At 37.6% G+C, this 12,544-nt stretch overlaps 1 long non-coding RNA gene across 2 annotated transcripts in view; it reads left to right on the forward strand.

Annotated features, from left to right (window-relative positions):
• The window catches only part of LOC121156914, a 142,244-nt gene that overhangs the window by 75,807 nt on the left and 53,893 nt on the right, over positions 1 to 12,544 (forward strand). For both annotated transcript variants that reach the window (XR_005883940.1, XR_005883941.1), the window contains exon 2: positions 9,851 to 9,922. This is a non-coding gene — a long non-coding RNA (uncharacterized LOC121156914). The remainder of the gene's footprint in view (positions 1 to 9,850; positions 9,923 to 12,544) is intronic.

Below are 12,544 nucleotides of genomic sequence, written 5' to 3' on the forward strand. Positions count from 1 at the left end.
ATGAGTTACTTCATAAAGTATAGATTCCTCTGTCCCTTATGTCAAGACCCTCCACATCTCAAATCCTTTCCTACTCCAAAATTTTGGTTTTATACTTTGTGAGTCACCATATCTTTAACCCGTAATCAACAGTTTTGCTCCTTAAATAATGCCTTGCTTTTCTTCCCGAGTCTGCGTTTTTGTTTTTGTTGTTGTTGAAATTGCCCATCCTAGCTTTCAGGGACTCTCCTTTCTGTTATAAATGAGCCTCTGAGGACAAATGTAATAGAACTTCTTCTTAGGGGAAGCTTTTCTCATTCCCTACCTGTATCAGTGTGGGTCGCTCTGTAGACAGAGCTTGTGCCACATAGATCATCCTCTGTGTGGCAAGAATTACGCTCATTTCCATCCTTTCTCTGCCTTGTGACCTCTTGGGAAGAAAAGGGTGCAGTTTGGTTACTTTGGGTTTTCTGACCTAGCAAAGTGCCCTTTTCCATTGCTGGCTGTGTTTATTATGGCATGAAACTATTTTCTTTGACGCAGTTTTCTAGCAGCAAACATCAGTACATCCTAAGCTATCCTTATTGTGACCGATAATCTGGATTCCACAGCGAGTTCTAAAACTCAGACTGTCATCTCTCAAAGCAGGGATTGGAATTCTCGACCCACCGGTAGACACACAAAAATTTTTCTTTCTTTTTTTTTCCCGCTCTGCACGCTTTACCCGAAGTATTTTCCTTTGTAACTTGAGGGAAGTGTATCAAACATAAGGATAAATGAACTGACCCAGGCAAAAACACAAGATGAAGGTAAAGTTACTTACAGCATTCAGAAATCGGGCACAGTGAGGTCTTGGAAACTGCGATATTAAATTGGGCGGTGATATATCAGGTAGACAAATATGCAGTGTTTTAGGATTGAGAGTGTTTCTAGTATAAGTCTAGACCAAGAATCAGATCTAGCTTCACTGAAACAGTGAACTGAAGATTGAATTAGGGATAGGAGAGCGAATTACATTTCTAGTCATAGCCTACCTCGTTTAGCTTCTGGGGAATTCTCCTCTTTGTCATTAATGCAAATAATGATTGAAAATTACATATCTGAGCAGTGACACCAGTCATGACATCCTGAGATGTTTTAGTCATGTGATATCTTTCCCTGACATTTTAGAATACTTGGTTGTAACTCATTATGTGAAACTTATAAAATGTTTCATCATTCAAAGTGACATCAAATTTAGTTTTGTGCTTTAAAATCATAAACTTTTTAAAAAAATTTATTTATTTTTATTGGGAAGGCAGATATACATAGAGGAGAAGAGACAGAGAGGAAGGTCTTCCATCTGATGGTTCACTCCCCAAGCGGTCACAATGGCTGAAACTGAGCCAATCCAAAGCCAGGAGCCAGGAACTTGTCTGGATCTCCCATGCGAGTGCAGGGTCCCAAAGCTTTGGGCTGTCCTCAACTGCTTTCCCAGGCCACAAGCAGGGAGCTGCATGGGAAGCACCGCAGCCGGGATTAGAACTGGTGTCCATGTGGGATCCTGGGGTGTTCAGGGCAAGGACCTTAACTGCTACACTATCATACCTGGTACAAAATCATAAACATTTGACAGTTGAAAATTATAATCATTTCCCAAATTCACATTATTAGAAAATAATTAAACATAATTTTATGTTTACTCCTGTCTCTTTCTCCCAGCACGTCCCCAAATTTAACAGCCTTCATAGCAGACACTAACCAGTGTAAAAAAGCCCATTTGTACCATGAGAGTCATATGTGTACACACTGGGACTGTACATCTTCAATTTGCAAAAGTTCCTTTAAATAAATAAATAAATAAATACTTAAAGTGGTAGATGTCGTATATTTTCTACTGAAAAGTATAATTTTTGAAAGTATCCAGATAATCAAATCAGCATATATGTGAAAGAAGAATTACACTGTAACCCATGACGTGATGGTTTATCGTCACGTGATGCTTTGGGGAATATTTTCTGTCTTCTTATTCTGAACCCTCTCTTGTAATATAAATGTATTTTGTGTGTGTGTGAGAGAGACAGAGAGAGAGAGAGAGAGAGGGAGAGAGAAAGGGAAAGAGATTTCCTGGAAATAGGCTAAAGCATAGATGAAATTCTTTATCAAAGCCTCCAAGAATAAATAAAGGTGTTTGGTGCTAGTTTGGGTACATCTCTTATTGGGGTGCCTGTGTTCAAACCTTGGTTCAGATTTGCTCTCAGCTTCCTATGCTAAGGAAGCCCTGAGAAGAGGCTGGTGATAGTTCAAACACCTGGGGCCCTGCCAGTCACTTGGGAGACCCAGAATGAAATCTGGATATCTGGCTCAGTCCCTGCTTTTGCAGATATTTGGGGAAATATGTAGATGGAAGCTTCTGTGTGCCTGTGTGTCTCTACTTTTCAAATATAGTGGAAATAAATTTTTAAAAAGAAATAAAATGTTTTTGGGGGTGGATTTGCACTCAATTTTACTGGTCGTTCCCCAAATAATTATATATATTGAACTAATTATTATAGAAAGTACATATGTTAGTGTGTGAAATAGAAAGTGTAAAGTAAGAAAATTTATTTAACAATTATGTATAGAGGTGATGTCAACAATGTTGTTTTCAGAAATGATTATCAAGTGAATACTTGTTGAAGAGTCTGTTAATTTTGTCCTGCAGGAAAGGACTAATGAAAGACAAGAATTTTCAATATTTAAAGCTCCTATGGAAAAGGAGAAATAGGCCACTTACACTACAGTTACCAAGCTTAACTCTTTCTATTAACATTGGGATGGGCTGAAAAGCAAGGAAGAGCCATTCTAGTGGAGGTGGGGGTAATTACAAGGAGGATGGCTGAGTGTGTGGAATCCCATCACGAGTTTAATGGTACCCTGGCCCTTTACTCAGTGTTTCCATAGAGTCATATTCATATTAATAATAGTGATAACAATAAGAAAAGGATGGCAAAACTTTATTCCAAGAAGTTTAGAAATGGTACACACTATATTTTATAATAAATGTATTCTGACAATAAAGCCATTCTTAGATTATTTTTATGTAGTCATTTAAAAATATGCTACTTATGACACACAAATATCTTTTCATATGAAAAAAGACAATCCTAAGGCACCAATTTAATTAGGCTGACTCAGTCTCTGAAACAAAGGTATGATTTCAGAGGATAAATGAGACTCTATTGAGAAAGATATAAATGGAGTCTTGCAAATAGGCTGAAATTTTAATAGGTTTCCTTATATTGTTCAGCTGAAATTAAAAATCTGAAGAAGTTTTAAAAATACACATTTGTATTGCCTTTCCTTTTCATCTTGCTCATTTGAAGCTGTTTGGTCGCAGGACTTGGACCTCTGCATCAAGGTGATGTGCCACGTAGGACTGGGTTGCACGCAGGGCTGACCTAAGTTTGAGACAATGACTCTCGGTTGCAGAGTGTGTCAGGTGCACATGCTGCATACGTTCAAAGGACTTCAGGGAAGAACAAAGTATAGTGCATCTCTCAGAGAGACGTGTGATGCATTGTAACGGAGTATTACAAATGGTTTGCAGAAGGTGCTGTCAGCACTGGGGAAGGGCAGCCTTCTTTCTGGTAGATGAGACCAAAGTGCTCCATGAGAACGTCTGTGTTTGAAATATGAATCATTGAGCCAAAGCAAAATGATAAGGAAGAGAAGCATTTGGAAGAAAAGAATTAAGTTTTCAAAAAGTAAGAGCTGTCTAGACTTAGTTTTGTGTTCAGTCATAATTCACAAGTGAAATTTTCTGTGTGTGATGTGAGATACAGATTAATGTTTATTATTTTCAATTACTTATTTCTTTTAGAACAATTTGCTGAAAAAAACCAATTGATATTATATATATGTGTGTGTGTGTGTGTGTGTGTTTCTGGATTTTTGTTTGTTTGTTTGCTTCATTGACTCATGGGTCTCTCCTTACATGCATCCCATCTGACTGTGTCAATTCCTGCTGTTCAGTAAGACCTGGTATTTACCCTTCAATCATACTTTTCAGTTTTCATAATCATTTTTTGTTTAAGTTCTTTGCATCCTCCTGAACTTAACAGAATCAGTACATCAATTTCTGTTTTTTTCAAAAAAGGCTTAGCAAACTTTGACAGGCACATATTTCTCATACTCCATAAATATTAACATTAAAGAAAAAATGTAAGTTAGATGTTGTCCAAATTAAAAATTTTAATTTATGATATGTTACAAAAAAGTGAAATATTTGCAGCTGTAATCTTAAAAATAATTGTGCTTATTTTACCTAAAACTGTTCATACACATCAACAAAAACAGCATTAAAACAGGAAAAAGACTTGAAGAATCATTTCGCAATACAAGATACACAAGTAAACAATAAAAATATGAAAGGTGGTCACTATGACTATATCAGATAAATTCACATCCAATCACAGTGAGTTGCCATTTTCCATCAATTAGAATGGTTAAAATTACAAAGACAGCAGTAAAAATCGGTGGTGATGTAGAGTAATTGCAAGTTTTATATAATGATGGTGGACATATAAAACAAGAGCATCACTTTGAATACTACCACTCTAGAAATGTTTCTTAGGAATTATGTATATGCCACTCACAGATTCCATTTCTATAGTTTTATTTAAAAGAAATAAAACCATGTGTCTGCAAAGATTTGTATATGAATATTCATATTAAATGTATTCCTGGTGCTGGCATCATAGTGCAGCTGACTAAGTCACAGTTGCTGCTCTACTCCCCATCCAGCTCTCTACTAATGGCTTGTGAAAAGAAGAAAAACACGGCTGAAGAGTTTGGGTCCTTGATACTCCTGTGGAAGACCCTGGAGGAGTTCCTAGCTCCTGGTTCCTGGCTCCAGCCTTGCCCAGCTCCAGCTATTGTGGCCATTCCAGCAGTAGATCAGCAACTCTCTCTCTCTAAATCTAACTTGCCACAATAAATGAATCTTTTTAAAAATAATGTTTTCATAAGAGCCTCAAACTGGAAGCAATCCAAACATTCATCAACAGTAGACTGAAAAAGCCAATTGTGGTACATTCAGATCACCAGGAATTACTCAAAAGTAAAACATACAAACCATTGACATAAAAAAATGTGGATGAATTCTGCAAACATTGCATTTAGTTAAAAAGCAAAACTAATGGGCTACATTAAGGATGATTCATTTTCACGGAATACAAGGAAAGGCAAAACTAATCTATCTTGATAAAAATCAGAACAACATTTGCCTATGGGGTTGGTGTTGATTGAAAAGGAGTACTGGGAAATTTCTGGTGGAAATATTCTGAATCTTGACTTGGATATGGATTTCATGAAGATACATGCAAGTCCATTAAACTTTATTTTAATGCATATAAATCATACCTTATGTTGAATAATATATATTAAGTGGGATAATAAGATTAAAAAGGAAGAGGAAAACCAGATATGTTACTATGTACATGGAATGTTGGCTAGAGAGCAGGAAACAGTGCAAGACATAGCTTAAAGAGCCTTCAATTTAGCTATAGTTAGTTTTTCTTTTTAATTAATTTATTTTTATGGCAAGGTCAGTTATACAGAAAGGAGGAAAACAGAGAGGGAAATCTTCTGTCCAAAGATTCACTCACCAAGTGACTGCAACTACCAGAGCTATGCTGATCCAAAGCCCGGAACCAGAAGCTCTTCTGGGTCTCTCATGCTTGTGCAGGGTCCCAAGGCTTTGGGCAGTCCTCAACTGCTTTCCCAGGGCACAAGCAGAGAGCTGAATGGGAAGCAGGGCTGCCAGAATTAAAATCGGCTCCTGTATGGGAACCCGGTGAGTTGAAGCTGAGGACTTTAGCCTCTAAGCTATTGCATGTGGCCATTATAATTTTATATATATATATTTTAATGTGTAGATGTGTGTACTTAAAGAGATTCTTAAGGAAGAAATAATATACTCATCGCTATAGCCTAGTGTTTCAGCTTGGTTAGTAAGAGTAGTAAGAAATGTGATGAAAAATTAGCAAATGAGCAGTAGCAAACAAGAAAACTAATAAACTGTAAGTAATGAATTTGAGAGGTATTGCAAAGGGACAAGCCACAAAGGAACATTAATAATAACATAGGATTAGCCTGGGGAAAGAGATCAAGGAGTAAAACTTTCAGGGCCTGTACAGTGCTCTGGGCCATAACAGAAGTTTCAGAAATATTTGTCTAAAAAAGAAAAAATTAAGAAAAAAAGTGAATATAAGAAGTTAAGGTGAGACATTCTGATAAGTTTGGTACTATTGATGGAAGTACTAAACTTGGAGAAGGAACAGTAAATCAGGAGAAGGAAATGAGTGGCTGAGATTTTATTTCAGACTTGTGTTCATGAATGTGCCTGCTGGAAATTGAAGTGAGAATGGAGACGGTTTTAACCACTACTTGGAGCATCTAGGCAAAGGTTATTGTTGCAACTAGAGAATTTGAGACGGTTAATGCAGACAAAATAACTGACATGGTTGGAATAGCATACATCATCTAGAGGCATTTGTGGAGAGGAGTGAAAATAGATCAGAAGGCTAAGAGTGAAGCCACAGGAAACCTAGGCAACCAAAGACATTTAGCAGTAATTGTCAGGGAGGAAAAAGGAGAGTCACATATTGCGCAGAAAGTAAGGAGAATCCAAGGCACAGTGTGAGTGGGTGGAGTTATTATGCATCAATTAGAGAGGAACCAAACAAAAAAAGGCAAACGAGCTAAGAGAGAACTAGAGCTAGAGGATTTTATAAACCACTGAGGGCAGAAGGGTACAAAGAATAACAAATACAGGAATAACGCTTATGCACTATTATTAATTTTTAAAAATCCACTGTGATATTTTTCCTGGGCTGGATAGTGCAACCTTGTCATAATGAAGGACTGGTGCACGCTAGATTTTCTTCTGTATGGCAGTAGTTTTGGTTTTTGTAATAGTTCAGAAGCTGTGGCCTTCCTTTTATTCTATCAGTCACTCTTGACACCTCTCCTTTGCTCCTCCGTCAGACATTCCATTTCTTCTGTTCCATCAGCACTCCTCTGGACTCTAGTCCAGAACAGAGTTTTTAAAAATATTTTAAATCATTTCATTTACATAAAGTAATTAAACTTCATGTATTTCACAGTATAGATTTAGGAACATAGTGATATTTCAGACCCTACCCTATCTCCTGTCTGTGCCTTCCTTCTTTCCTTCCTTCCTTTCTCTCTCTCTCTCTCTTCCTCTCTCTCTCTCTCTCTCTCTTATTTTTACATTGGCATAGAATCTGTTCACTTCTCAATTACAGGCTTAACAAACTCCATTAGTTAAGGAATTAAACAAATAGCAAGTACAAAAACTCCACTGCAAGTACAATGGCTCCATTATTCCTTGAGTACAGACAAAAGCTGTAAATAATAATCACATCTCAGAGCATCAATCTTGCTTATTAGCATTATACTTCTTTATACTCTTTATATTAGTTACCATATATTTGGGAAAACATGATATCTGTCTTTTTTTAGACTGGCTTATTTCAGTAAGCAAAATGGTTTCCAGTTGCAGCTGTTTTGTTGCGAGAGATAAGATTTGATTCTTTTTTATCTGAGCACATTTTTTTAATTCTTTATTTTTCATGATAGAGTTCCTTAGGCTCTGCATGCTCCACCCTCCATTTTCCCCTATATTGTAACAATGTGTTAATCCTTCAACAATCACAAATCCATCATTCTTCTATTTGAGTGTATCTTGATATTGTAGGTATAGAAAATTGTGTAAAGTTCAGCGTTCTGTTGTCAAGATATATTTAACAGTTTCATTGGAAGTCCATCTTTTATTCAGGAGTAGATATGCATACAGCAATGTGTCTCCACATCTTTATATACTTGCCTTCACTATAGATCTTCTAGATGAAAATATGTATATGCGTGCTTACCTATGCATCTGCTCACCTTGTATTTTGACAGTTGCCTTGTATCAGAGAGAATGATATGATGTCTTTCCTTTGAGGATTGGCTTATTTCACTACGCCTAATGGTCTCTAGTTGGGACCATTTTGCTGCAAATGGTTGACTTTTGAACATATTTTGAATCTATCCACTTCTGGTTCTCTGTGGGCCTTGGTCCAACCACCATCATCTAGCTTTTCTCGCCAACTCTTCTTGCTTATCTCCACAGATTCCTTCAATCTGCTCATCTTCCACCCCATAACTGGACAGAGCAATCATTTACGGAATTATATAGTGTCAATTTTCCTGCGTAAAACGCTGCCATATTGTTTATTGTCTCAGAAGAAAATTCAGAATTACAGGGTTTTCGCATTAACTGGCCCCTGCCTCTCCCAGTACTTCTATTTACATTTCCCTCTTGCTGACTGTTGGGCTCATTACGACCTAGAGGCTGACACTCCTAACTGCCATTTTGGGGCAGATAATGCTATAGTTTCCACCCCTGGCTATTTGGAGATTAGCTTATTCAGCTTTATATTCTGACCATTGTCACGAAGAATCTTGTGCTATAAATTCTAAAAAGTTTTTAATATTTTGATCAATTTCCTTGTACACACACATGGAGTTCAGCCCCTACTTGAGATATTTCCTAATGAAATATCTCCATTTCAGAGACAACATTGCTTGGTTGATTTTTGAAATCTTGAACAAACCCTAATTCTAGGTCTCTGCCTTGTGTTCGTGGAATACCTCAAGCTAAATTTGTATTTTCATGACTTTGCTTCCTTTTCTGGACTCTGTCTCATCTCCAAATTGTTAGTGACTCTCTCTGTCCTCATTTGAGTAACCACATGATTATGGGAACCTACCAACTAGCAGATGAACTGGTTATTAAGCTGGAGCATGTAGAGTTTGGAACAACTTATTAGCTGCTGGGTGTGGCCCACACAAATCTGGCAAGCTCATACTCCTAGCACTTCTCTTAGAATTTACCCTGGGGAAGAGGCTTAGTGAGCAGTTCTTTAAAGAGCTCAGGAGTCAGTGCCAGGTGTTTTCCTTGTTAAACAGCTGACCAGCTTTACTCACTGCAATCAGTCTCGGGTTGCCTCCCACTGGCCTGGAGAAACTGCTGACTGGCTTCAGTTACTACTGAAGGGAAGTACCTGTACTTTGAGTTTTGGGGAATGTTTTTGTTGTAGAAAAATACAGGCACATAAAACTTGCCATTTCCAGTATTTGAACGTGAACCAGTCAGTGACATTAAGCATATTCATTAAATTATGTGACTATCACTGCCATTCAGTTCCAGAACTTTCATTAGCTCCAAAGGGACCTCTTACTCATTAAACAATTTCTTTCAATTCTTCTCTTTCTCTAGCCCCTGGAAACTACCAATCTGTCTTCTGGATTTGTTGGTATTTCAAATAAATGGGATTATACAAGTGTAGCCTTTTGTAACTATGTCTGTCAATTTTATTATTTTTTAAAAATTGATTTATTCTGAGAGGGAGAATAAGAGAGATGGAGATGCACAGAGAAGCAGCAAGCTGCCACCTGCGGATTCACTCTCCTCTCCCCTCTGTGGATTGGGCTTGAAGCTGGGAGCTTGACCTCAGTCCAGGTCTCCCACATGGGAAGCAGGAGCCCAGCTTTTGAAGCCCTTACTTGCTGCCTCTAAAGTGTGCATTAGCAGAAAACAGGAATCAGAAGCCTGAACTGATAGTTGACTCAGGCACTCTGCTCTGGGATGTGGGTATCTCAACTGTTAGACCAAATCGCCTGCTTTGCTTCTTTCATTTTTAGCATATATTCATGCTTTATATTATATCATGGGTCCATAGTTCAGTCCTTTTATGGCTGAATAATATTCCACATTATGAATATACCACATCTTGTTTATGAGTTCATCTGTTCATGGATGTTTGGGTTGTTTTCCCCTTAGGTAATGATGAATGGTACAGCTATGAATATCTGAGCACAGATTTCTGGTTGAGCACCGACTCTGCTATCTTCGGTAAGTGGCTGGGAGATGACTGTGATGACACACAGTAATTCTGAGTTTACTGAGGAACTGGTGAACTGGTGTCATCTGCAATAAGTTTAATAATTTTGCATTTATGCCATATTGTGCAAGGGTGATCTTTGGAGACATACGAATGCTGGCCGTAAGCTGTAGAGCATATAGTGGATCTGTACTTTTTGTAAATGAAGTGAATTTAGGTTTTCCTTCTTGATTAAACTCTCCTACCCCTGTGGTTCAGAATGCATCAAGATGACTAATTGAGTTTAATCCCAGGAAAAGCTCAAAGCTGCTTATCAGGAACCCACATGGATTTAAGGGGCCACTTGTGTTATGTTTTGAAAAAAAGGCACAACTCAGCTTTTCAGAACTATAACTTTACCTTTTCTATTGTGGAGTTCAACTAAGCCCCAGTATCTCTGTTTCTACTGATATTGAAAATCTATTGCACTTTTTAATTTTATTTTTATAAAATAAAATAAATTTTACTTTATTTTTTATAAGATAGCCATAAGGAATTATAACTTGTGGAATAGAGACTATCATATCGAGATGTGAAGATACAATGTAGTGTGCATCTCTACTTCCAAATCAAAGATGGATTCCCAATGAAACCGTTGGATATATCTTGACCATATGATGCTAGACTCTTTACTGATGACCATACCTACAATGTCAGGATACACTTGAATAGCAGAATGATGGCTGTTTATGAAGGACTATACTCTTGTAATGATATAGGGGAAATTAATTGGGGAGGTGAGGATTTGGGGACGGAGGGATGGGAATCCCAGAGCCAATGGCAGTGTGTCATAAAATAATAAAATAAATAAACTTAATTTAAAAATAAAAACATCAATCAATAAAAAACGTGTTAGTTCCATGCAGGATTTAAAACCATTGACGGAAAAGGCTGTTTCCCTACTCTGTGCTGTTACTTCATTCCATCCATCCCAGGAAGTTACTGTCATGCAGGGATTAAGGGAGATCAGATTGTTCTATTCCACATTCTCAGGTACCTACTACATCTGCTTGGTCTTTTGGCATGTCATTGTTTTTACTATGTCTGCCTGAACTGCATTAGCCAGGCATGTGGGGATGTATTAGTGTATTCTACCAATGTCCATAGCTCCTGCAAATGAAAATGAGAAACTATTCTTTCATCATCAAAGTTCTACTTACATATTTCTGTATCACCTTCCTATCTCTGATCTTACAGTTCTTCCAAGTCTTTGGCCGGCAAGATGAACTATTTAGTCTTTATATATCATTTATTAAGACATTTCCCTTTCCACGTAAAGATTAGGTGTAAAAAAAAAAAAAAAGATCAGGTGTATTTCCTGACAATCTGGAATTTCCCTGCATAGATTGCTTCTTTAGGATCATCAGTGAGTGGAGATACAGGTTGGCCAAAATCCATTTTGGCTGAATTTTACATACTGATTCATAGTCAGAGCAATGAGATAATCTCTCCATTAACCAATTTTGTTTCCTTTCTCCCATATCAGCTTGCTATAAGAAGAGTTACTAATGGAATCATGATGGGTGACATGAGTCTATCTTCTTGTGCATTACATTGGTACTTCTAGGCTATCTTGGCTTTGATCTCAGGTGTTACATTCCCAGCTTACGATAGATTACTTCTGGGCTTATTTAACTTGGTATGTCTGGCAGAACCAGCACCTATTGGCCACTATAAACCTTGTGGTGGCTTTAGTTTCATGGTCAGACACTTAGCTGTTTGTAGAACCAAATACCACACTTGAGCAACTTTTAGAAAAGCGTGTCTTTGCTGTCAAAAGCATTAGCCTGGTTTCAGAACTCTAAAACACATCTTTTTATTGGAATGTACATACCAAGCCCCAGTAAGACTTTGCACCCTTTCTTACCACTAATAGAGCTGATAGCATAGAGTCTATGTTCCCAGAGTACAATTGGCAGATCCCCTGCACCAGGGCTAATGCCTAGTCTTGCAACTGCTGAGCCCCCCACCCTATCCCAAGCTGCCAATCTTTTATGTTAACTGGTTTGTGAGTCAGGTATATATTCAGATGTGAGCTCTTACTCAACTGGCACATGAACTTGGTGGAAGATCCTGCTTTCTTCAGTTGAATGGTGCTTCTATTAAGGTTGAGAGTTGGGCATACTCCTCTGCCAGCACTGTAAGCATCTGAGGGTAAAATGTCTCCACCTTTAATAGGGAGTATAGAAGTATATGGCAGAGTCTATCCTGACCTCAAAATAGTGAAAACTGTTTTGACAACTAGTTTATCAACAGCACAGAAGCCAGAGAGAACAGGGGAATACTGACACAGCACTCAAAATAACTGCCCATGTTCACACATTGTTCCTCATGATTGAATGTGAAATAAAAATGTTTTCAGGCAGAGGAAAGGAAAATATTTAAGAGTTCATTCCTAGCAATTCGTCAGTATAGCGAAGAATTCTGAAGTAATGCTTCTGGAAAAAGGAAAATGGTCTCTAATCCATGCATGAAGGAATTAAGATTGAAAAATATGTTCAACATTAAGTGAAAATTTAAGTGAACGACGGACATATAAAACAGCCATGGTGTGTTCTTGTAGGATTTGTTTTAAACTTTTCTACAAATATTGT

The sequence above is a fragment of the Ochotona curzoniae genome, unplaced genomic scaffold (genome assembly GCF_017591425.1).
Source record: "Ochotona curzoniae isolate NIBS_2020 unplaced genomic scaffold, NIBS_Ocur_1.0 contig_1014, whole genome shotgun sequence".
Lineage (NCBI taxonomy): Eukaryota > Metazoa > Chordata > Mammalia > Lagomorpha > Ochotonidae > Ochotona > Ochotona curzoniae.